Source organism: Lutra lutra, chromosome 1 (genome assembly GCF_902655055.1).
Source record: "Lutra lutra chromosome 1, mLutLut1.2, whole genome shotgun sequence".
Classification (NCBI taxonomy): Eukaryota; Metazoa; Chordata; class Mammalia; order Carnivora; family Mustelidae; genus Lutra; species Lutra lutra.
This window is the reverse complement of record NC_062278.1, coordinates 178,647,462-178,674,777: the sequence shown is the minus strand read 5'-3', so window position 1 is coordinate 178,674,777 and position 27,316 is coordinate 178,647,462. Positions and strand designations below refer to the sequence as shown.

Genomic DNA, 27,316 nt, shown 5'->3' with positions numbered 1-27,316 from the left:
ACATTAACTTCAGAATTATTTATGTCTTGTTCTAGTCTATCACCTGGCTGTTTGTGTTGTAATAGAGACAAGGGTCTTATGATACATAGTGACATGATTTGATCTTGATTTTAACTTCAAGACAGGGAGCTACTTTGAAATAGAGTCATAGTTGTTTATACAAAATCCATGTTCATGATCTGTAGTAGGGACAATGTATTTTGGGAGTTCCACATACAGGATAGAAAGAGTATTACCAACACTTGTCCTGATTTGTTTTGTATGCTTCAAAAAGTAACTTGAGTGCCCTAAGTAGCTATGTTCGTATTTATAACAATTTTATCTACCTATGCCACAAAGTCACATAAAATCACATGGAAAATGTCTATTATATTACTTTATTTTATAACAAGTTATGGTTTTCAGGCAGTGATTTTTAAATGAGCAAAAAATGACTCAAGTTGTAAATTGAAAGCAGGGACTCAAATACTTGTATACTAGTATTCATAGCAGCATTACTCACAATAGCCAAACAGTGAAAACAACCGATGTGCTCATCAATAGATGGATAAATGAAATACAATGTATACATATAATGACATATTATTAAGCCTTAAAAAGGAGTGAAATTCTGATATGTGCTGAAACATGGGTGAACCTTAAAAAATCTAGTGAAGTAAGCCATACATAAAAGGACAAGTACTAATATAAAATTCTGCTTTTAAGAGGTACTTAGAATAATCAAATTCATAACAACAGAAAACAGAATTGAGGTTACCAGGGAGTGGAGAGTTATTTTTTAATGAGTGTAGCATTTGTGTTGGGAATGATAAAAACGTTCTGGAGATGGATGGTGGTGATGTTTGCACAAAATTGTGAATGTACATAAGCTGCTGAATTGTACATTTAAAAATAGTTGAAATGTGAAATTTTACTTTAAATATATTTTACCACAATGAAAATGTACTATAAAATTTTTAAATGGAACTAAAATTTAGAATTTGAAATACTAAAACTCTAATTGTCTGCAATATGCTGCCAGCAACGTCTTTCTTTTAAGGAGTAACTAGTTGCATATTATGAAGTATCGTAATGGGATCAGAGCTTTAAAACGGAGAAAAAATGGAACTTTCAGATTAGTGGATTTCAGATTAATGGAAGACCATAGGATTGCTGAAGTTCACTCTCCTGAGCACTCTAGCTCATCTCTGGCTGCTGTCATATGGGTCCAAAATTGCCATCTCAGTGGCACAGAGCCTCAGCTTATGATAAGCAAAGGTATTTTTCGTGCAAGAGCTGTCTTGCCTCGAAGGGACTGATCTGGAATGACTGTCAATAACAGCAAGCACATACCTGAGGAATCAGTCTCTTCCATTTTAATTTCATAGACATGCACCACTGGAAAGATGAGGATTACAGGATGAAGTCTTCTATAGGAATGCTGGCCCAGGTAACAAAATCAAGCCCCATTAGGTTGTCTCTGGAGCATAGATTGTAAATGGCATGGGGAGAGAAAGTCAGACAGGAAAGGGGAAGTGAATGAAAGCTTGAATATGGGTGAATGTCTTTACATGCATGCCATGGCCTCATGGAGATTCATGGAACCTGGTCAATGAAAGCCCAGGTCAATTCCATAAAGTGCCATTTTGCATTCTGCTTCAAGTTCTATTAATTCTGTGCACAGAGACATTTAGATGTCTCTTTTTCTTCTATCTCTCAGAGCTCCTAAGTTGAAATCATTACTTACTCTTTTTGCAGTCAGGGTGCGCCTCAAATCAAATGAACATGTTTTGGAGCTAAACAAATAGTCCACCCATTAAATTAAGTTTCTTTGATTGTTTGATTTTCTTCCTCCCTCCCTCCCTCTTTTCCCCTCCTTCCTTCCTTCCCTCTTTCCTTCCCTCTTTCTTTTCCTTTCTTTGCTCTTTTTACCCCCTTTTCTCTGATACACTGTGGTCAAAGCAGCTATGGCATTACAATTCTGATTTGAATAAGCAAGCAAGTGCATGCTCATGTATCTGTGTATACTCTCATGTGGGCTACTTTAGTGCTTTGACTCAAATTAAATTACTTTCAAGTGTGAATAATACAATATTAATATAAGCGCTTTGGGAAATAGTAAAGTTTTGTGTTGGGCTTATAATATTGCGGGAGTGTTTTCAGAAACCTAAGTAGTACATTGGCAATCCAGAGAGTGCTACCCTATGAAAATGGAAAATGACTATTTTTAAGTTTTTATTTAAATTCCAGTTAGTTAACATACAGTGTAATACTAGTATCAGGCGTACAATACAGTGATTCAGCACTTCCATACAACACCTGGTGCTAATCACAAGTGTACTATTTGATCCTTATCACCTGTTTAACCTATCCCGACTGCTCTCCCCTCTGGTAATGATCAGTTTGTTCTTTGTAGTTAAGAGTCTGTTTCTTGGTTTCTCTCTCTCTCTCTCTGTTTTTCCCTTTTGCTCATGTTTTGTTCCTCAAATTCTACATATGAGTGAAATCACATGGTATTTGTCTTTCTCTGACTTATTTTGCTTAGCATAATACTCTCTAGCTCCATCCATGTCCTTGCAAATGGCTAGATTTCATTCATTTTTATGGCTGAGAAATATTCCATTGTATGTGTGTCTGTATATGTATCACCTCTTCTTTATCCATTCATCAGTCACTAGACACTCACTGAACACTTGGCCTGTTTCCATAATTTGGTTATTGTAGCTGCTGCTGCTGTAAATATCACAATGCATGTAACTCTTTGAATTATTATTTTTGTATTTTGTCAGAGAGAGAGAGAGAGTACAAGCAAAAGAAGCAGCAGGCAGAGGGAGAAGCAGGCTCCCTCCTGATCAAGGAGCCGGATGTAGGACTTGATCCTGGGACAATGGGATCATGACCTGAGCTCAAGGCAGATGCTTAACCAACTGAGCCACTTTGGTGTCCCAGTACTTTTGTATTTTTTGATTAATTCCTAGATCCTAAAATTCTGGATCATAGGATAGTTCTATTTTTTAACTTGTTGAGGGACTTTCATACTGTTTTCCAGAGTGACTGCACCAGTATGCCTTCCCTCCAATGCCCTAAGAGGGTTCCCCTTTCTCCATATCCTCGCTAATACCCGTTGCTTCTTCTATTGTTAATTTTAGCCATCCTGACAGGTGTGAGATGATATCTCACTGTAGTTTCAATTTGTATTTCCCTGATGATCATTGATGTTAAGTATTTTTTCATGTTTCTGTTGGCCATCTGTATGTCTTCTTTGAAAAAATGCCTATTCATGTCTTCTGCCTATTTTTAATTGAATTATTTCATTTTTAGGTATTGAGTTGTACCATTTCTTTTTTTTTTTTTTTTTAAGATTTTATTTATTTATTTGACAGACAGAGATGACAGGCAGGCAGAGAGGCAGGCAGAGAGAGGAAGGGAAGCAAGCTCCCTGCTGAGCAGAGAGCCTGATGTGGGGCTTGATCCCAGGACCCTGAGATCATGACCTGAGCCGAAGGCAGAGGCTTTAACCTGCTGAGCCACCCAGGCGCCCCGAGTTGTACCATTTCTTTACATATTTTGGGTACTAAACCTTTATTGGATTTGTCATTAGCAAATATTTTTTCCCATTCCCATGTAGGCTGCCTTTTAGTTTTGCTGGTTGTTTCCTTCATTGTATAGAAGCTTTCTATTTTTATGTAGTACCAGTTTTTTATTTTTGCTTTTGTTTTCCTTGTTTCAGGAGACATATCTAGAAAGAGGTGTGTATGGCCTATTTTGAAGAGATGGCTGCCATGTTCTTCTATAGGATTTTTATGGTTTCAGGTCTCACTTTTCGATCTTTAATCCAGTTTGAATTTATTTTTGTCTTTGTTGTTAAAAAGATCCGGTTTCTTCTTTTGCATGTAATTGTTCAGCTATCCTCCACCATTTATTGAAGACAATGTCTTTTCCCATTGGATATTCTTTCCTGCTTTTGGGGGATTAATTGACCATATAATGGTGGGTTTATTTCTAGGTTTTCTTTTCTGTTAGTTTGGTCTCTGTGTCTATTTTTGTGTCCGTACTATACTGTTCTGCTCACTACAGTTTGTAATATAACTTGAAGTTTGTAACTGTGATGCCTTTAGCTTTGCTTCCCACCCCTCCCCCCACCCCAACTGCTTTAGCTATTCAGGGTCCTCTGTGGTTCCATACAAATTTCAAGTTTATTCTGGCTCTGAAAAGTGCTGGTGGTATTTTCAGAGAGATTGCATTAAATGTGCAGATTGCTTTAGGTGATATAGACATTTTAAGAATATTTGTTCTTCCAGTCCATGAGAATGGATCTCTTCCCATCTCTTTGTGTTATCTTCAATTTCTTTCATCGGGATTTAGTACTTTTCAGAGTACAAATGTTTCACCTCTTTGCTTAAGTTTATTCATAGGTATCTTACTGATTTGGTGGAATTATAAATGTGATTGATTCCTTAATTTCTCTTTCTGGTGCTTCATTATTGGTGCATAGAAATGCAACAGATTTTCTGTACATTGATTTTGTATCCTGAGACTTTGCTGTATTCGTGTATCACTTCTGGCACTTTTTTTTTTTTTTTTTTTTTTTTTTTTTGGTGGAGTCTTCTGGGTTTCCTATAGAGTGTCATCAAATAATGAGATTTTACTTCTTCCTTGCCAATTTGGATGCCTTTTATTTCTTTTTTGTCTTATTGCTGTTGCTAGGACAACAGGGTAATTTGGAAGTTTTCCATTATTTTCTACTTTTTGAATTGTTTGAGAAGAATAGGTATTCTTCTTTAAATGTCTGATAGAATTATCCTATGAGGCCATCTGGCCTAAGACTTTTGTTTGCTGGGAGTTTTTTGATTACTGATTCAATTTTTGTTGGTTATCAGTCTGTTCAAGTTTTCTATTCCTGTTTCAGTTTTGGTAGTTTGTATGTTACTAGAAATTTACCTTACATTGCTCCAGGTTGTCCAATTTATTGGCATATAGTTTTTCATAACATTCTCTTATAATTGTATATTTTTGTGTATTGGTTGTTATTTGTCCTTTCTCAGTTTTGATTTTATTTATTTAGGTTTTGGGTGGGTTGGTTTTTTTTTTTTTTTTTTGATGAGTCTGGCTATAGGTTTATCAATTTTACTGATTCTTTTCAAAGAACTATCTCCTGGTTTCATTGATCTATTCTATTGTTTTTCTAGTTTTTATATTACTTATTCTTGCTCTAATCTCTATTATTTATTTCCCTTCTTTTGCTGGCTTTAGGTTTTTTTGTTGTTCTTTTTCTAGTTTCTTTAGGTGTAAGGTTAACTTATTTGAGATTTTTCCTGCTTCCTTAGGTAGACCTGAATTGCTATGTACTTCCTTCTCTTTCTCTCTCTCTCTCTTTACGATTTTATTTATTTATTTGAGAGATAAGGAGAGAAAGAGAGAGATTGAGAGAACAAGTTGGGGGAGTGGCAGAGGGAGAAACAGATTCTCTGCAGAGCAGGGAGCCCAATGCAGGACTCAATCCCAGGACCCCAGGATCATGATCTGAGTTGAAGGCAGATGCTTAACCAGCTGAGCCACCCAGGCGTCCCTCTCCCCTTTAAAGATTTTATTTATTTGTTTTGAGAGAGAGAGAGAGAGAGAGAAAGAGTATGAGCGGAGAAAGGGCTGGAAGGAGAGGGAGAAGCAGGGAGAAGCAGATTCCCCAATGCAGGACCCCAGGTATCATGACCTGAACTGAAGGCAGACATTTAACAAACAGCCACCCAGGTGCCCTATATACTTCCCTCTTATGACCACTTTTTGCTGCATCCCAAAGGTTTTGGACCATTGTGTTTTCATTAGTATTTGTTTCCAAGTATATTTTTATTTCTTCCTTGATTTCCTGGTTGACCCATTCAACATATAATATAGTAGCATGTTGTTTAACTGCCCTGTGTTTGTGGTCTTTACAATTTTTTTTTTCTTGTGGTTGACCTCTGTTTTCATAGCATTGTGATCAGAAAGAGTATATGGTGTGAATGTGGCAAATTTTAAATATATGTGCTCTGATACCTGATACCAACTCTTCTAGAACTGAGGCCCTGCATCACTCTCTGGTTGAGAAAGTGGTGTGGTAGAGGTTTGTGCTGGTCTTCTGGGAGAATGGGTCCACTGCACTGGGACTAAAGCATGCTTGACTGAGAAGGGCAGTCCTGCCACAGCGCAATGGTGTTGGGCTTGTTGTAAGCAAGTTAGGCAGCCAGTGTTGGCACTGTGCTGCTTCCTGCAGGTGGCTTTGTGTTTATGCTGATGGCAGAGGGTGATAATGGTGGAAAATAATTCCTAAACCAAGATTATTTTCTTGCAATGTACTTTTTAGTCTCAGCGCTATGGACATTTTAGAGTGGATAATCCTTTGTTATGGAACCTATTCTGTTCAATGTAGGACATTTAGCCACATCCCTGGGCTCTAGATACCAGTAACACACACTCTGTGAGTAAAATAATGTCTCCAGGTACAGTGAAGTATCCTCTGGTGTGGGAGTGGCATAACCACTCCCAGCTGAGAAGCATTGTCTAGAGTATGGTACGAAATTCCAGGGTCATGGCTTTGGTCTGGCACAGACAGCTTAGATTTTCAGAGTAGAATGTGGGGTGAGAGGAGAGGAATGATGGAGAAAATAGACAAATATTTTTCCCATGACATTGCTTCCTTTTTTTTTTTTAAGATTTTATTTTTCTTAAGTAAGCTCTATGCCTAACATGAAGTTCAAATTCACAACCCTGATATCAAGATCCACATGCTCCACTGACCAAGCCACCCAGCATTGCTTCTTTTAAGGTAGAGAGAAACTCCTATTTTACACTGAACAACCTGTTTGTGTTCTGTGAGGCATGAACTTAATGAAAATTATACTGCTTTCTGGTTAGTCAAAAGCCTAAGAAGCTAACTTAAGGTATGGGTTTCTTTATTTGGAGCAGGAATGTGGTTTTATTTCTGGGTACTATCAAGACTCCTTTTTGTCACTTTTAACTGTATATTTGACAAATCCAAGGATTTACCTTAGGCAGAGTTGTGTCCAGAGGTTTCAACTGTACTCTCATTGAGCTGTTTCTCTTTAACCTTGACTTTTCTTGATTTTTTTTTCTGGGACAGAGATAGGTGGCTCCTGAGAACCTTGAGGATACCCCCAAAAGTAGAGGACCCACCTTTCCTGAGTCCGTAGATTAAAACTCAGGAAATACGCATTTGGGTCTGCTTGCAGCTAGGTGTCCTCTTGATTCAGGCACTTTTACAGTGGGTTTGACCAGCCTAGATCAATGAATCCCTCTCTACTCTTCCCTCCTTCACCAATTCTGCAGGTCTGAAAACAGAATCACAAGGAATGATTCTCATACAAATCAGAAATCCTTTGAAAAGAAAATTGTGCTGAGCTTTCTTTATGAAAATATTTTCCCAAATTGTGCTCACATATATTTTCCAACTCTTTTAATCTCTCGGAGGTATCCTTTCTACTTCCAAGGTATCCTGTTAGTATTCTTAGAGTCTGGTTCAGGGAACCCTGGGGACATGACCAAGATTTTCAGGTGATCATCATTTTGAAGCTTTTTTTCAGAATACTGAGATTTGTCTTTGTCTCAGTTTCTTACAAGTGTTTGTGGACTTTTCCAGAGGCTATATGACATGTGATATCATGTAAGACTAAACACAGAGACAAATAGAGGGATCAAATTATCTTCTATTGAGCCAACCCCCCCTCTTTTTTTTAAGATTTTATTTATTTATTTGAGAGGGAGAGAGAGAGAGAGCATGGAGATAGAGAGAGAATGAGAAGCAGACTCCCCACTGAGCAGGAAACCCTATGGAGGGCTCGATTCTCAGGACTCTGGGATCATGACCTGAGCCTAAGGCAGATGCTTAACCAACTGAGCCACCCAGGAGCCCCTGAGCCAAACCTTTAAACAATTTGCAAATGTGTAACACGTGTACACTGATCTCTATTTTTTTGTTTCAGATAATGCACTTTTCCTCCTTAAGATGTGCTATTTATCTTAATGTGTATTGGATTTACTATCATTGTTAAATGAATAAGTATTTTTGAAAGTTTCATTTTTAAATCTTAAAATGGTAAATATTAGTAGACCCCCATTCTGTCTAAGAAATTTAAGAGTGTACCTTTTTATGGCCTCCATTGAATACGTGGATTGTTCACAAAGTATTTTCCACTATAGCTTTTGGAACTCCAACATTTCCAGCCCTGGGATAGCCATGGAATCTATTCTCAATTCCATTAGTGGCCATTCTCTGCCAGGCCTTGAGAAACTCCTCTGGGCCCTGCAATTTAGTGTTCAGCCAATGACTCAAGTGGACCTCTATGCAGAGGTCTACAGATCATTCTTTAGACAGCACCCTCCTTTTCATTATCTCACCCTGTAAAGTCCACACTGCAGATAGCCCTGAACTCTAATCTTTGTTTTTACCCAGTGAGACCACTGCTCTCAGTTTGGGCTTCACTTCCATTTCCTGTGATCTGGAAAGTGCCCACAGAAATAAAGTTGGGATAAACTAGGAGCTCATCTCATGTGTGTCCTTTCTCTAAATGATCACAGCTTTGTGCTGTCTGTTGCTCAAAGTCCGAAATCAGTTTCTTCATTTTTTTTTAAGTTTTACAGTAGTTTACAAGGTTAAAATAAGTGTAATACCCATTACTCTAAAAAGACCAAAATTGGAAGTTTTCAATTTTTCCTGTATTTAGGTGTTTCTTTACAAAAAGTGACTTACTGATGGTGAGATGAATGTTGAGACATAGCCAAGTATATCCATTTAAGATTTGGGGACAGATGAGAACTTAAGTATTTTATATCATCTTAAATAATTGCTTATATTTAATTATATGTATAATTTAATAACATAATACATTTGTATACTTTAGAACTAAAAATGCATAGTTGGAAGTGTTATTTTTTTCCTAACAGAAGTGTACTATCAAGAAATGTGGAACGTTTCCTATGGTGTTTGAGCTAATTTTGTGTGTGCGTGTCTGTGTGTGTGTGTGTGTGTGAAAATTATAATGGTTCAGGGTGAAAAGAAATATTTATTTTAGGGAATTAAGCAAATCATTAAGGAAATATACTTTTGCGTGTACCCACTATGAGGAGAAATTGAGCAGTAATTTCTATAATCTTAGTCTGACAACTCTTTTCATCAGGTGACTTATTCCGTTATGAGGAGAGAATGAAGCAGTGAGGTTTCAGTTGAAGCAAGAATAGAAGTGGCTGCCACCATTTTTGAACTAGTACTAAGTGCTTGGCCCTGGGCAATGAAGGTATCCTGGCCTCCATTTTATAAATGTAGAGTTTGAAGCTAAGAGAGAACGCTTTGCTTCTGGTCATAAAGGAATAAATGCGGTAGTTAGGTTTGAACTGACATTTCTCTAACTCAGTGGCCATTTCTTACCAATTCACCAGACTTTCTTGGATTTGGACTATACACAGAACAGTTTTCTACCTATGAAGGTGTAGGACATCAATATGATTTTTTGAAGTATTTCAAATGTCGCAGTGCCTACCTACCCTGGAGTTCATTTAAGCCATAACTGATTTATAGTGAACTAGGGAAATTTCAAGTTGATATGAATATGCAATCCTCAGTATAAGTGTGTGTGTGTGTGTGTGTGTGTGTGTGTGTGTGTGTGTGTGTAGCATTAAATTTCTTTCAAGAAAGCTAAAGAAATTTCCCGCTGAGTAGGAAATGTTTACATTCTTCGCATACTTGTGCATGGATTTCCAAATTGATGGCTATTTGCTTCAAAAGTAGACAGGAAATCAATCCTGGAAATTATTGTGTGTGTAGTTCAACTCTGTAAGTTGTAAAATACTGTTTCTTTCATCTCCTTTATGCTGTTTTGTTGCTATTTCATTCTTCATGGTAATAAAAATATATTCAATGATATTGTAAACACATACTGACCTTTCAGATTTGTTCTCAGGTTCAGTGGCCATTGTTCAGGAGGCACTTGACTTTTTTACATCAGCCAGTCTCTTCCTCTTTGGGGAAGAAAATCAAGTCATGCTTTGTATTTTACGTTGTGTTATGTTTCCCTTCCAAAATGTGTCACTATGTAATGAGGACTTCTCTCTTTAAAGAAAAGCATGATCCAGCAGTGGATCTGGGAAAGACTGCATGTTCTCAACTATGGTGGTGGGAACTAGTAATCCTCCTCCAGAGAACCAGAATAAATAGATGTTTCTAGTAAAAAGTAAGAGTGATGTTTGTAAGCTGCCCTCCCCCCAAATTCTGGACTCTTAGACCTAACTATTCATACAGAATTTCGCTTTTTCTTTTTATATATCAGTTCTCTACCAATTCTGGACATTTATATACTATGATCATATTTCTTAACATTGGTACATATTTTCTATTACCATTTTTTATAAATCTAGTGAATTTTTAAGTAATTGTACATATGAAGAACATTCATATCAATAATAGAAATAGAAGAAAATGTGCTATAAGTGGAAAATAAATGCAAAAATATATATTTATACAAACATAAGTACACATAGATTTTAAATGTTCAGAAAATAAAAATAATAATATGTACCACCAGAATTTTTAGCACCACATTTCTGAAAACTGTGACCCTCTGTTCCCTATTTTTTGAATTGAAATTACACTTCGGAGCCCTTACCACAGTTTCCATTATGAGTTTCCCCTGCTTTCTGAAAGTTGAGTGTTTCTATGAAAGCTTTCATAGCTCTAATGGCATAAGGCAAAAAACAATTACCATTAGTTTATATAGAAAATTTTTGAACATTCTCAGACCCCAAAAATAACCTCTTTCAGACTTCTCCAATAGCTTAGGACACATCTCTTTAAGATGCCCAAAATAGGGATTCCTGTGTCTACCTTTGGCTCAGGTCATGATCTCAGGGTCCTTGGATCGAGCCATGTGTCAGGCTCCCTGCTCCATAGGGAGCCTGCTTCTCCCTCTTCCTCTGCCTCCTGTTCCCCCTGCTTGTGCGTGCTCTCTCTCTCTCTCTCTGACAAATCAAACTTTAAAAAAATTGCCCAAAATAAATCAAAGTAAAGCACAAATGCTCTTAGACACAGTTCTGTGTCAAAACTGCCATGGCTTGATGCGGAGTGTAGTTCCTGGGAACGAGCTTGGTGGTGTGTTCAGTGTGTGCACTGCCTTTATAACTACATAATACAGAATGAATACTGAACAATATTTGTGCTTCTTGCTGTCTTTTTTTTTAATAAAAATGAAAATCCTTTTCAGATTCATGTACTCTGCTAATGTAGGTCTTTCCCAATAGTGAATTAGCATAATATGAACTTTCAAGAAACAAGGGGTATCTGTTTGTAGATGTCTATGGCCATGAACATATTTTCTGCCTTTGAGGAACCAGACTGAAAGCCCCTTAGACCTCCAGACATTGTTTCCGTTACCCTGCACTCCATTATATCCTTTATTGCATATAGGTATGCACTGTGTATTTACTTCCCGCTCAACAAATTGAACAGTTACACAGTGGACTCCGGGAATGAGGTCCAGTGCAGCTTATGAGAACAGGACAGTGCAGAACAATAGGCTCAAGAAAAGGAACCAGTGATATGTGGGAAAAGTTATTTAAATATAAAGAACTCGGAGTGTCTATTTTTATTAAAAAGTACATTTAATACCCTTAACTGTGTATTGAGCATTTGGTCAATGTTCATGTATATAATTCTCACAATAGCCCAAAGAAGAAAATAGGATTAGTACGTTCATTTAGTACATGAAGAAAGTACGGTGGGGAGGGAAGTGAGTAATGTGCTGAAGGTTACTGAAGTAGGATATGGAGATTTGAGTTTTGAAAGCCAGATTCTGGACTCTCAATCTCTACTCTATGCTGTATTTCTTGTTAGGGTATATGAAATTACCCATGTGAAAATATCTGGATTCTGTCATTCTACAGTTACTTGCTGTGATTTATGCATCATTTCATTTGTCTTCCATTTGCTGTGCAGAAATGTAGGTATTTCCTTTCCCTGAATTGGTGAAACTCAGATAAAGAGCATGCACTTATAGGAAATATCAAATTCTAAGTGTCCAATATATTTTTATATCATGTCACATAATGTGACATATTGGGCTGTTGTGGAATGTCAAGCACTGGCATAATATATGTCTTGGAAATGCAGAGTGACAGGTTGTCATTATAGCTGTTCCAAGTTTTTGTGATAATGGTGAACCCTGGAAAATTTCATTTTCTGGCTTTGCACATTGCCAACACTTTGACATTTCCCCTATGTTTTCCCAATGGGAAAGACAGAATTGAATTTAGCCAAACCTGATAATTTTCCTTAATGGAAATTTAAGGGACTAAGAATCCCACATTTGTATATGGGCTCAATAATTTGAAGTGAATTATCTTCTATCTCTATCCCTAGGATGTAGAGGCAGATGAAGTAGTTTTTCACAAACCTGAATTGTACATATGAACACCTACTGATGGAGATCATTCAAATTATGAGTTAAGTGCAAATAGAGTTAAGTGTAAAATAGACCCTATATTTAGCAAGCATTCCTGTCATCTGTTCACTAGGTGTCAGTGGCAAACCAGCCTCACCCCCCTCCCCTATCTGTACAGCCAAAAATGTTTCCAGACTTTGCCAAAAAATTGCCTCCAGTTGACAATCACTGATTTTGAGAATGGACTCTCTGGTTGTTTTGTAATCTCCTAAAATTCATACCTTTACACACATTTTAAGACTTCAGATTTTTTTTTTTTTAGGATAATGTCTTATGAGCCACAATACCAAGCTTGCATTTCCAAGCATATTACAACAAAATAACTATTATGTATTTTCTACTAGCATTATCTCTTACAAATAAAATTAAGTTGTATCACTTGCAGACCCTTTGAGAAATGATGCATTCTTATCTCATTTTAAGGTTAATGAAAGTAATCTCTCCAAATATCAGTAATATAGAGACAAATATAGATAAATATAGAGCATTTTATCATTACATGGTGCTTTTATTTTTATTTTTTAAAGATTTTATTTATTTATTTGACAGAGAGATCACAAGCAGGCAGAGAGGCAGGCAGAGAGAGGAGGAAGCAGGCTCCCCACTGAGCAGAGAGCCCGATGTGGGGCTCGATCCCAGGACTCGGAGATCATGACCTGAGCCGAAGGCAGCGGCTTAACCCACTGAGCCACCCAGGCGCCCCAATTTTTTTATTTTTTTAAACACGATCATTCCTTTTTTTTTTTTTTTTTTTTAAGATTTCATTTATTTATTCATCAGAGAGAGAGAGAGCACAAGCAGGGGGAGCAGCAGGCTTTCCACTGAGCAAGGAGCCCAAAGTGGGACTCAATCCCAGGACCCTGAGATCATGACCTGAGCCGAAGGCAGACGCTCAACCCACTGAGCCACCCATGTGTCCCTACATGGTGCTTTTAAACTCAATATTTAATTTTCTCAGTAATTTGGAGGAAGGTTTTAATTTACCCATTTTATCGATTAATAAAAAGAGACATGAGGTGTAGCTTTTATCTATTTCTTGTGAGTTAGATCAGAAACTACCACCATTCTGAGTAATTTTAGGTGAGTAGAGTGGAGCCCAATATGGGCCTCAATCTCACAACCCTGAAATCATGACCTGAGTCGAAATCAACAGTTAAACACTTAATGGACTGAGCCACCCAGGCACCCCTTGATGATTAAACTCTTAAGTAAAACTCTCTTCTCATGTATAAACTTTTTTCATATCCTAGAGAGTGGTGTGAAAGATGCATGCCCCTTTCTTTCTTCTGCTCTTCTATTTCTAAATCTTTGTACCACTATTTCCTATTTTGATGTCACTGGCTTTCGTCTTGGGACCTCATGTCGACTGGACCATCTGTCTAGAGCCCCTCAAGTGAGCTGCCCTAATTATGTTACATCAGGACAACTTGTGAAGCTCAGAATATCACTTTTCTAACCTTGCAACTGATAAGCAGCATAAGCCATTCCCATTGCTGTTCTCAGTCCTCTCTCTGTCTTAAATAGATGCATAGAACTCTAGGCTCTTAAGCATCTTCCAGTCTTGTTTACTTTGTAGTCAAGACCCCAGAAATTAGGGCGCCTGGGTGGCTCAGTGGGTTAAGCCGCTGCCTTCGGCTCAGGTCATGATCTCGGAGTCCTGGGATCGAGTCCCGCATCGGGCTCTCTGCTCAGCAGGGAGCCTGCTTCCTCCTCTCTCTCTGCCTGACTCTCTGCCTGCTTGTGATCTCTCTCTGTCAAAATAAATAAATAAAATCTTTAAAAAAAAAAAAAAAAAGACCCCAGAAATTAGTCTTCTAGAATATGGCTCTTCAAGCCAGAATCTTCAAGGTGACAGTGCTTGTGTAACCTTGATATGAAACCTCCTACACTGTGTAATACTGTCATCTCAGGGAGAGCCACTATTCATTAGTTTAAATTGTCAGCTTTATGTTTCAGTAAAATAAATACACATTTTCCCTACAGTAATGACTTTTTTTTCTCACTTTGTGAAAGCTGCAGGGACCCTTGTTATCGAGAGATAATCATATTCTAGCAGTGCCACTTATTATGCCCAGTGAAAGTCCCAAGGATATGATTATCTCTTAATAACTCTAAAGCTTGTTATGTATCATGTTGTATTGTTGTTTACTTTGAGTGCATGGGGGAAACCCATTAGTGATCTCTGTGGTTGATATTATTCGTTGGGATAATGATAAAAGAATCAAATGACCATTTGTTTGCTTGTAGCTAGACAGCATGATAAGTGCATCCCACTTCCCACTGAAAAATGTATTTAAATGTAATCTCTAGCTTAGTATTAGTTTAATAACCTGGATGTTAATACTAAATTAATATCAAGTGAAGCTAAAGGAAAGTTAGGAAATAAACATGGGTAATTTAATAACTCTGTGACCTTTACCTCTCACAGAAAATTCAGATTGGGTTTTAAAATCTGTGAAAGAAGTAAACACCCCTGAAAAAGAAGTACTCACCAATTCAGTGATGGAAAATGCCATTGATAATTTAAGTTAATTAGGATGGATGTAAGGAAATCCCCTTAAATATGCCTCTAGAATATAGACAGTAAATGAATTTTTCCCCTCTTACCTCATGTCTTCCTTTCATGTTCAAAGAATGCAATAATTTTGGTTTCATTTATTAAATACCTTTTAAAGACCAGATAGTTGTCATGCATTCTCTCATCTTTTTATTTACTAGAACCTTGCAATACTGTTGCTGATTTTTAGGTTGGGAAACTGAGACTGTAAGAGATTAAATAACTTGCTTGAGTTCTTGTAGAAGGTAGATGGCAAAGGTTAGCTTCAGATCTGATTTTAGAGTCCATTTGTTATCTACTGATTATTTAAAGGCATGATATGAAGGATGATTACAATTATAGGACACTTGTAGCTGACAGTGATCTTGTACATGTGTATTATTAGGTAGACACAGGTCTGACCCTAATGAAAGGGAAAAAGTTTGCTAAAGTGATGAGACCACTGTCTTCCCTCCTTATCTTGCTTCCAATGTCTGTGAGAACTGAAAGAATTAGGAATGCCTCATTTGGTTTTTTTGTTTTGTTTTGTTTTTGTGTGTGTGTGTGTGTGTGTGTGTGTGTGTTTAGCATTTTAATTAGGACAATTTTCATACTCTTAACTGTCACTTGGAAAAGATTGTTTTGTTCTGAATAAGATTTAATACACTTTTTACTTCTGAGGTATTTGGCAAGGGTCTAGATCAGGACTTCTGTTCTCCAGAGTAAAAATCCTTTTTGACCCAGGATTTGCCAGCTGCTGTCTCTTTCTATTTGCATTTAACCAAGAAGCTGTGCAGTCATTAGTGGATTTCTGATTTCTTTGTTTTGTAATAAAAACAATGCATTTCTGTTGACACCAGCTGATATGTTCAAAACTCATAGACCCAATCATTCTGAACACAGGGAGATTCAGCCATTTATTCATGCATTAATTTTCTGTCTACTCCTACATGTGACTTTCTGGAGTTTATAATAAAAGCCACAACTAAACATTAACCATAATTTAAAGGGTGTTATAATAGCAGATAAATTGTATAGATTTAACATTGGAAAATTTAATAAATTTTCAGTAATTTTAAAAGATAATTAAATATTTTGTGCATATTATAAACTGGGCACTGTTCTTTGCATGGATTATCTCATTCTGCCCTCACAAAAACAATGTAAGGTAGAAACATAATTATTAGTCTCTTTTTATGCATAAGGAAACAGAACTTAAAGAAAGTGAATAAAATGAAAGCCTTTCCTCATGTTCTTGTTCAGAGGAGGCTGTTACTCTATTGCCTCTAATGGATGCACAGTTTCTTTCCCTGCATAAAACAGGGCAAAAGTAGCCAAGAACAATGCATGTATCTTTATCCCTTTATAAGGAATGGTATTGTGTATCTACCTACCTTATTCATCTCTTGAGTGTGCTGGCTGCATTTAAGATGAAAAGTTTTAACTAATTCACTTTCCCCCTGGTAAGAATATGGCTGTTCAACATTTTTTTTTCCAGTGGAAAGTAAGTAATTCCTAATTATAAAATCAAGAACTTCTCATTAGGAGTCAAGATGGCGGAGAAGTAGCAGGCTGAGACTACTTCAGGTAGCGGGAGATCAGCTAGATAGCTTATCTAAAGATTACAAACATCTACAAATCCAACGGGAGATCGAAGAGAAGAAGAACAGCAACTCTAGAAACAGAAAATCAACCACTTTCTGAAAGGTAGGACTGGCGGAGAAGTGAATCCAAAGCGACGGGAAGATAGACTGCGGGGGGAGGGGCCCTCCTGGCGAGCGGCGGAGCAACGGAGCACAAAATCGGGACTTTTAAAAGTCTGTTCCGCTGAGGGACATCGCTCCAGAGGCTTAAGCGGGGTGAAGCCCAGGCGGGGTCAGCGTGGCCTCAGGTCCCGCAGGGTCACAGAAGGATCGGGAGTGTCTGAGTGTCGCAGAGCTCACAGGTATCAGAACGGGGAAGCTGGCTACAGAGACAAAGCCGAGGAGTGACTCTCAGCTCGGGGTTACTTGAACCGGTCGCAGGCTCGGTCAGCTCGGAGCGCGGCCAGAGGCCAGGGTGGCGGGAGTCATAGGGCGCTGTTCTCTGGGGGCGCACTGAGGAGTGGGGCCCCGGGCTCTCAGCTCCTCCATGCCGGAGACTGGGAGGCCGCCATCTTCACTCCCGCCGTCCGGAACTCTACGGAAAGCGGAAATCGCTCAGGGAACAAAAGCTCCCGAAAGCAAACCCGAGCGGATTACTCAGCCCGGCCCCAGGTAAGGGTGGTGCAACTCCGCCTGGGGCAAAGACGCTTAAGAATCACTACAACAGGCCCCTCCCCCAGAAGATCAACGGGAAACCCAGCCAGGACCAAGTTCACCTACCAAGGAGTGTAGTTTCAATACCAAGGAGAGCGGCAGAATTGCAGAGGAGGAGAAAGCAAAGCACGGAACTCATGGCTTTCTCCCCATGATTCTTTAATCTTGCAGTTAAATTAATTTTTTTTTCTTTCCTTTTTCAATTTTTTTTTCTTTTTCTGCTAAATTTTTTTTAACTTTTACCCTTTACTTTTTTAACATTTTTAACTAGTTTAATATATATATATATATATATATATATATTTTTTTTTCCTTTTTATACTTTTTCTTTATTGGTTTTCTTTTTTTAATTTTTTTCTTTCTTTCTGAACCTCTTTTTATCCCCTTTCTCCCCCCCCCCCCCCCACGATTTGGGATCTCTTCTGATTTGGCTAAAGCATATTTTCCTGGGATTCTTGCCACCCTTTTAGTATTTTACTTGCTCCTTCATATACTCTTATCTGGACAAAATGACAAGGCAGAAAAATTCACCACAAAAAAAAGAATAACAGGCAGTACCAAAGGCTAGGGACCTAATCAATACAGACATTGGTAATATGTCAGATCCAGAGTTCAGAATGACGATTCTCAAGGTTCTAGCCGGGCTCGAAAAAGGCATGGAAGATATTAGAGAAACCCTCTCGGGAGACATAAAAGCCCTTTCTGGAGAAATGAAAGAACTAAAATCTAACCAAGTTGAAATCAAAAAAGCTATTAATGAGGTGCAAACAAAAATGGAGGCTCTGACGGCTAGGATAAATGAGGCAGAAGAAAGAATTAGCGATATAGAGGACCAAATGACAGAGAATAAAGAAGCTGAGCAAAAGAGGGACAAACAGCTACTGGATCACGAGGGGAGAATTCGAGAGATAAGTGACACCATAAGACGAAACAACATTAGAATAATTGGGATTCCAGAAGAAGAGGAAACAGAGAGGGGAGCAGAAGGTATATTGGAGAGAATTACTGGAGAGAATTTCCCCAATATGGCAAAGGGAACAAGCATCAAAATCCAGGAGGTTCAGAGAACCCCCCTCAAGATCAATAAGAATAGGTCCACACCCCGTCACCTAATAGTAAAATTTACAAGTCTTAGTGACAAAGAGAAGATCCTGAAAGCAGCCCGGGAAAAGAAGTCTGTAACGTACAATGGTAAAAATATTAGATTGGCAGCAGATTTATCCACAGAGACCTGGCAGGCCAGAAAGAGCTGGCATGATATATTCAGAGTACTAAACGAGAAAAACATGCAGCCAAGAATACTATATCCAGCTAGGCTATCATTGAAAATAGAAGGAGAGATTAAAAGCTTCCAGGACAAACAAAAACTGAAAGAATTTGCAAATACCAATCCAGCTACAGGAAATATTGAAAGGGGTCCTCTAAGCAAAGAGAGACCCTAAAAGAAGTAGATCAGAAAGACAGAGACAATATACAATAACAGTCACCTTACAGGCAATACAATGGCACTAAATTCATATCTCTCAATACTTTCCCTGAATGTTAATGGGCTAAATGCCCCAATCAAAAGACACAGGGTATCAGAATGGATAAAAAAACAAAACCCATCTATATGTTATCTACAAGAAACTCATCTTAAACTCGAAGACACCTCCAGGTTTAAAGTGAGGGGGTGGAGAAGAATTTATCATGCTAATGGACATCAGAAGAAAGCAGGAGTGGCAATCCTTATATCAGATCAATTAGATTTTAAGCCAAAGACTACAATAAGAGATGAGGAAGGACACTATATCATACTCAAAGGAACTATCCAACAAGGGAATCTAACAATTTTAAATATCTATGCCCCTAACGTGGGAGCAGCCAACTATATAAACCAATTAATAACAAAATCAAAGAAACATATCGACAATAATACAATAATAGTAGGGGACTTTAACACTCCCCTCACTGAAATGGACAGATCATCCAAGCAAAAGATCAACAAGGAAATAAAGGCCTTAAATGACACACTGGACCCGATGGACATCACAGATATATTCAGAACTTTTCATCCCAAAGCAACAGAATACACATTCTTCTCTAGTGCACTTGCAACATTCTCCAGAATAGATCACATTCTTGGTCCTAAATCAGGTCTCAACCATAATCAAAAGATTGGAATCATTCCCTGCATATTTTCAGACCACAATGCTCTGAAGCTAGAACTCAATCACAAGAGGAAATTTGGAAAGAACCCAAATACATGGAGACTAAACAGCATCCTTCTAAAGAATGAATGGGTCAACCAGGAAATTAAAGAAGAATTGAAAAAATTCATGGAAACAAATGATAATGAAATCACAACGGTTCAGAATCTGTGGGACACAACAAAGGCAGTCCTGAGAGGAAAATATATAGCGGTACAAGCCTTTCTCAAGAAACAAGAAAGGTCTCAGGTACAAAACCTAACCCTACACCTAAAGGAGCTGGAGAAAGAACAAGAAAGAAAGCCTAAACCCAGCAGGAGAAGAGAAATCATAAAGATTAGAGCAGAAATCAATGAAATAGAAACCAAAAAAACAATAGAACAAATCAACGAAACTAGGAGCTGGTTCTTTGAAAGAATTAATAAGATTGATAAACGCCTGGCCAGACTTATCAAAAAGAAAAGAGAAAGGACCCAAATCAATAAAATCATGAATGAAAGAGGAGAGATCACAACGAACACCAAAGAAATACAGACAATTATAAGAACATACTATGAGCAACTCTACGCCAACAAATTTGACAATCTGGAAGAAATGGATGCATTCCTAGAGACATATAAACTACCACAACTGAACCAGGAAGAAATAGAAAGCCTGAACAGACCCATAACCAGTAAGGAGATTGAAACAGTCATCAAAAATCTCCAAACAAACAAAAGCCCGGGGCCAGATGGCTTCCCGGGGGAATTCTACCAAACATTTAAAGAAGAACTAATTCCTATTCTCCTGAAACTGTTCCAGAAAATAGAAATGGAAGGAAAACTTCCAAACTCATTTATGAGGCCAGCATCATCTTGATCCCAAAACCAGACAAGGATCCCATCAAAAAAGAGAACTACAGACCAATATCCTTGATGAACACAGATGCAAAAATTCTTGCCAAAATACTAGCCAATAGGATTCAACAGTACATTAAAAGGATTATTCACCACGACCAAGTGGGATTTATTCCAGGGCTGCAAGGCTGGTTCAACATCCGCAAATCAATCAATGTGATACAACACATTAATAAAAGAAAGAACAAGAACCATATGATACTCTCCATAGATGCTGAAAAAGCATTTGACAAAGTACAGCATCCCTTCCTGATCAAAACTCTTCAAAGTGTAGGGATAGACGGCACATACCTCAATATTATCAAAGCCATCTATGAAAAACCCACCGCAAATATCATTCTCAATGGAGAAAAACTGAAAGCTTTTCCGCTAAGGTCAGGAACACGGCAGGGATGTCCGTTATCACCACTGCTATTCAACATAGTACTAGAAGTCCTAGCCTCAGCAATCAGACAACAAAAGGAAATTAAAGGCATCCACATCGGCAAAGAAGAAGTCAAACTATCACTCTTTGCAGATGATATGATACTATATGTGGAAAACCCAAAAGACTCCACTCCAAAACTGCTAGAACTTGTACAGGAATTCAGTAAAGTGTCAGGATATAAAATCCATGCACAGAAATCAGTTGCATTTCTCTACACCAACAACAAGACAGAAGAAAGAGAAATTAAGGAGTCCATCCCATTTACAATTGCACCCAAAACTATAAGATACCTAGGAATAAACCTAACCAAAGAAACTAAGAATCTATACTCAGAAAACTATAAAGTACTCATGAAAGAAATTGAGGAAGACACAAAGAAATGGAAAAATGTTCCATGCTCCTGGATTGGAAGAATAAATATTGTGAAAATGTCTATGCTACCTAAAGCAATCTACACATTTAATGCAATTCCTATCAAAGTACCATCCATTTTTTTCAAAGAAATGGAACAAATAATCCTAAAATTCATATGGAACCAGAAAAGACCTCGAATAGCCAAAGGAATATTGAAAAAGAAAGCCAAAGTTGGTGGCATCACAATTCCGGACTTCAAGCTCTATTACAAAGCTGTCATCCTCAAGACAGCATGGTACTGGCACAAAAACAGACACATAGATCAATGGAACAGAATAGAGAGCTCAGAAATGACCCTCAACTCTATGGTCAACTCATCTTCAACAAAGCAGGAAAGAATGTCCAATGGAAAAAAGACAGCCTCTTCAATAAATGGTGTTGGGAAAATTGGACAGCCACATGCAGAAAAATGAAATTGGATAATTTCCTTACACCACACACGAAAATAGACTCAAAGTGGATGAAGGATCTCAATGTGAGAAAGGAATCCATCAAAATCCTTGAGGAGAACACAGGCAACAACCTCTTCGACCTCAGCCGCAGCAACATCTTCCTAGGAACATCGCCAAAAGCAAGGGAAGCAAGGGCAAAAATGAACTATTGGGATTTTATCAAGATCAAAAGCTTTTGCACAGCAAAGGAAACAGTTAACAAAACCAAAGACAACTGACAGAATGGGAGAAGATATTTGCAAATGACATATCAGATAAAGGGCTAGTGTCCAAAATCTATAAAGAACTTAGCAAACTCAACACCCAAAGAACAAATAATCCAATCAAGAAATGGGCAGAGGACATGAACAGACATTTCTGCAAAGAAGACATCCAGATGGCCAACAGACACATGAAAAAGTGCTCCACATCACTCGGCATCAGGGAAATACAAATCAAAACCACCATGAGATATCACCTCATACCAGTCAGAATGGCTAAAATGAACAAGTCAGGAAATGACAGATGCTGGCGAGGATGCGGAGAAAGGGGAACCCTCCTATACTGTTGGTGGGAATGCAAGCTGGTGCAACCACTCTGGAAAACAGCATGGAGGTTCCTCAAATTGTTGAAAATAGAGCTAACCTATGACCCAGCAATTGCACTGCTGGGTATTTACCCTAAAGATACAAACGTAGTGATCCGAAGGGGCACGTGCACCCGAATGTTTATAGCCGCAATGTCTACAATAGTCAAACTATGGAAAGAACCTAGATGTCCATCAACAGACGAATGGATAAAGAAGATGTGGTATATATACACAATGGAATACTATGCAGCCATAAAAAGAAATGAAATCTTGCCATTTGCGATGACGTGGATGGAACTAGAGGGTATCATGCTTAGCGAAATAAGTCAATCGGAGAAAGACAACTATCATATGATCTCCCTGATAGGAGGGAGAGGAGATGCAACATGGGGGGTTAAGGGGGTAGGAGAAGAGTAAATGAAACAAGATGGAATTGGGAGGGAGGCAAACCATAAGTGATTCTTAATCTCACAAAACAAACTGAGGGTTGATGGGGGGAGGGGGGTTGGGAAGGGGGTGGGATTATGGACACTGGGGAGGGTATTTGCTATGGTGAGTGCTGTGAAGTGTGTAAACCTGGTGATTCACAGACCTGTACCCCTGGGGTAAAAATATATGTTTATAAAAAATAAAATTAATAAAAAAAAAAGAACTTCTCATTACCTATCTAAGCATCATTAGAAGTTTACTTTTAAGAGCAGTCAAGAAAACACATGGGAGAAATGGAATTATTTTTTTCAAAGATTTTATTTATTTGTCAGAGGGAAAGAGAGCCCAAGTAAGGGGAACAGCAGGGAAAAGCAGAGGGAGAAGTAGGCTTCCCACTGAGCAAAGGAGGCTGATGTGGGACTTCCAATGACCTGAGCCAAAGGCAGACACTTAACTGACCAAGCCACCCTAGTATCCCAGATACAGAATTAATTTTTAAGTTACATGTCCCTTACTTAGTTTTTAATTTGGATCCTTTCATTCACTCAGCACATATTTAAGGAATACTTGTTTTAGACTAGATTGTACAAAGCTCTACAACTTTAAATTGAAGAATAAGACAAAACAAATACATATAGTCCTACAAGAAAAGATACGTGTTTGTGTATGGAGTGGGTAGTAAGCACACTGTGATTATTGTCATACTAGAAACCTGTTGAATGTAACAGGACAACGAGATTCATTACAATCCTGAAAAGCTATGATTGTGTAAAGAGGATTATTTCAAAAATAATACTCTGATTTTTTTAAAAAAATTGAAATATAGTTTATGCGTAATATTTAGTTTCAGGTGTATAACATAATGTTTTCATAATTGTATACATTACAAAATGATCACCATAAATCCTGTTATCACAAAATGTTATTTTTTTAAAGATTTTATTTATTTATTTGACAGACAGAGATCACAAGTAGGCAGAGAGGCAGCCAGAGAGAGAAAGGAGGAAGCAGGCTCCCTGCTGAGCAGAGAGCCCGATGCAGGGCTCAATCACAGGACCCTGAGATCCTGACCTGAGTTGAAGGCAGAGGCTTTAACCCACTGAGCCACCCAGGCGCCCCCATAAAAAGTTATTTCGATATTATTGACTGTATTCACTAAGGAGTATTTTTCATCCCCATGATTTATTTACTTCATAATTGGAAGTTTATACCTTTTAATCCCTTTAACCTATTTCACTTAATCCTCTACCCCCCTTTGGCAAACAGCAAAACCCCAATATTACCTTATACCAGTCAGAATGGTTATTATCAAAAAAGACAATAAATAATAATAAATAACAAATGTTAAAGAAAATGAGAAATTTTGGTGAGTGTGTGGAGAACAGGAAACCTTTGTGCCCTGTTAGTGGGAATGTCAATTGGTGCAGCCACTATGGAAAACAATATAGAGTTTCCTCAAAAAAATAAAAAACAAAAAAGAAAAGTGCCATATGATCCAGTATTTCCACTTCTGAATATTTCTGTGAGGAAAAAGAAAACTCTGATTTGAAAAGACTTATGTGCCCGTATGTTTATCGCAGCGTTATTTACAGTAACCAAGATTCTGAACCAATCTAAGTGCCCATCAACAGATGTTTGGTTGGAAAGATGTGTGTGTGTGTATGTATGTATGTATGTGTATATATATATATACACACACACACACGTATATATATGCAACGGAATATTACTTAGCCATAAAGAATGAAATATAGCCATTTGTGGCAACATTAATAGACCTAAAAGGTATTATACTAAGTGAAATATGTCAGACGAAAGACAAATACCATATGACTTCATTTATATTTAGAATCTAAAACACACAAAAAAAGGCAACAAAAAGAGAAACAGACAACTATACATAGAGGAGTCTATTATGTTTTTACATTTATTTTGATGATGTATGTTTGTTTGAGTGGTGTGGCTGAGTAGAGTAGTAGTTTGATTTGTCAGCAAATACTGTGAAGTTAGGGATATTTTTCTGTTTATTTTCCCAGTAACTATTTTTGGAATAAATAAATGAATATAAATATAAAATCTGTTGGTCTATAATAGTGAGAAACAGCTGAGTATGAATCATATTTATGAGCCAAGAAAATTTGTATATGTAGATTTTCTTGCAAATAATGTTGTGGGGTGATTTTTCTTGTTTCTTTATATTGCTCATCTATATGTCTTCCTCAGTTCCTTTAGGCACGTAGCTGGGACTTCATATCACCCACAGAAAGCTTGCTTTCAGTGGGCTCATTTCTTAATCAACAATCATTTAGTTGCAAGTTTTAGAAATGTACCTTAGTTCACATAAAGAGAAGGGCTGTTGAAACCATATGTCAGCCAGTAATTGCAGTCTAAGAACAGAAAACTGGGTAAAACCTGACCCTAGAGGGACTTGAAAAGGCAGGAGATATGGCTACTTGTCACCCCTTTTACTTTTAATACTTCATTTCTCATGGGGATTAGGATTCAGGATGTATGTTATCCCAACCCTAGTTTTTCCAGAATGTCTTTTTCATTCTCTGATTTCTCAACACACAGGTTTCTTTTACAGTAATTCTTCCTGAACTTGCCTTGAATTCTCAGTGGTGCAGTTTAGAATCTCTGAGAGAGAATCCTATTAGGTTTAATGTGGGTCAAGCATTCCTCCTTGTTCAATCACTGTTGCCACTTAGATTTAATTACACAGTACATAGGGCAGTCCTTTCCAGGAGCTATGGATGGGCTAAAATTTTTAAGGTGCAAATGTTGATTCAGAGACCTTCTTGGAATCAGTCCCGGATATTCCTGCTTACTTTTCCAACCCTTCCAACCTGCCTTCCATCCTTTTGGGTGTTGTTCTTTGCTCTGTGACAGCTAACAAATCAGATAAATGTATTCTTGATGTTAACCCATCTCACAGGTAATTTCTTTTGGCCAGTGTTCCCTCTGGGAGCAATTCCAAAAATCAAAGGGATGAATTTAATGCTAAATATTTTACTTTTTAAAAAAATTTTTAAAAGATTATTTATTTACTTGAGAGAGAGAGTGTGTGCCCCCACAAGAGAGCAGGAACTCAGAGGGGCAGAGGAGAAGGAGAAGCTGACTCCCTGCTGAGCAAGGAGCCCTAACTGGGCCTCCATCCCAGGACCCCAAGATCATGACCTGAACCTAAGGCAGATTCTTAACTGACTGAATCACCCAGGCGCCCCTAATGCTAAATATTTTAGACAATGGGAAAATATTTGGTAGGATGTATTGCTTTTCAGTGCTGACTTTACCTTTTTTTATGTATAATCCTTCTTCATGAAACTATTTATGATAAGAATCTTTCACCACTGTTATTATAATGTTACTACTGGTGTGCCATATACCAGGTAGAAGATTGAATACCTAAATTGCATTATGTCATTTAATTTTCGGTTGTTCTTTGAGGCTGAATAATGCTGTTGTCCCCACTTTACAGGGGAAATTGAGGCTTATGTTAGTTAATGAATTGCTCAAGATTACATGGCAAGTAAATAATTGAGCCATTATCCCATCTTGGGCAGCTCTCTGTTCCAAACTTGTGCTTTTAAAAAAGAGGAACATGATTATTATCTAATAAATAAAATTGAAACCTAAGTTTTCATTTCAAATCTATATCATTCACTGCACAAGTATGATATCTACTTGCATTCTATGAAGAATATTTTTTGTACACATGTATATATATGTGTGTGTGTGTCAAGTTTTAGTAATACTTGAAAAGAAAGAATGAACCCTTGGTCATAGCTGTGGTTTTTGTTTTTTTCTGGTTTATTATCGTTTTTTAGCAGTTGTTAATGATGTGTAAGCTAGAGTTGCAAGAGATGCCAATAGTTATACATAGAATTTTGCATTCTTATCCATGGCTATCCCTAATGTAACAAAAAGTTACACTTTGAGGTACATACTGAACTTTTGTAGCCAACTCACATACATAGAGCCTGTGACTGACCACAGTAACATAAAACAAATGGTGATTTATTTGTGATTCATTATTAACTTGAATATGGGATTTTTGTCTATTCCATAAGAAATGTTTCATTTGTCATGATCATATGTGGCACTTTATTTGGGGGGAATATATAAGGAAAGACATTAAAAAAAGATAAATTACATTTCTGGATATATTAACAATATAAAGAAGACCTATTTGGTCCTTACCTTCTGGACATTATTGATATTAACTTGAAAGTAAAGGTAGTTAGGTGCTTAAAAATGGATGAATTATTATGATACCCAGCAGGGGCCACTGTAAACTTAATAAGTGATAATGTATTTATGGCTAATCAGGAAAATACAATATTTCTATCCTAATAAATTGTACTATATTTAAATGTAAATTAGATTAGATTTGTGTAAAGATATTTCTGAGTGACCAATCTATATTGATCTACATAAAATATTTTAAATTATAAACAATTATAAGACAGTTATTTTGTTCAGAAGTAAAGTTATCTACAATAGAAACTTGGTTACAAGATATATACATATACATAAACATGAAGGTATGAATATATGCATTTATTCTCTGTAGTATTATATATATATTTTTTTCCTTAGAGGGAAACAGTATTGCTTCAGGGGAAATTACTCTCAGGCACAGAATTA

General features: G+C 37.5%; 1 protein-coding gene across 5 annotated transcripts in view; it reads left to right on the top strand.

Annotated features, from left to right (window-relative positions):
• CNTN4 (contactin 4) overlaps positions 1-27,316 on the top strand; it is a 963,126-nt gene that overhangs the window by 221,502 nt on the left and 714,308 nt on the right. Inside the window, exon 3 of one of the 5 annotated variants that reach the window (XM_047746442.1) lies at positions 1,368-1,429. The exons of the other annotated variants lie outside the window; for them this stretch is intronic. The gene's annotated coding sequence lies outside the window, so the exon portion shown is untranslated. The remainder of the gene's footprint in view (positions 1-1,367; positions 1,430-27,316) is intronic. 5 annotated transcript variants of the gene reach the window in all.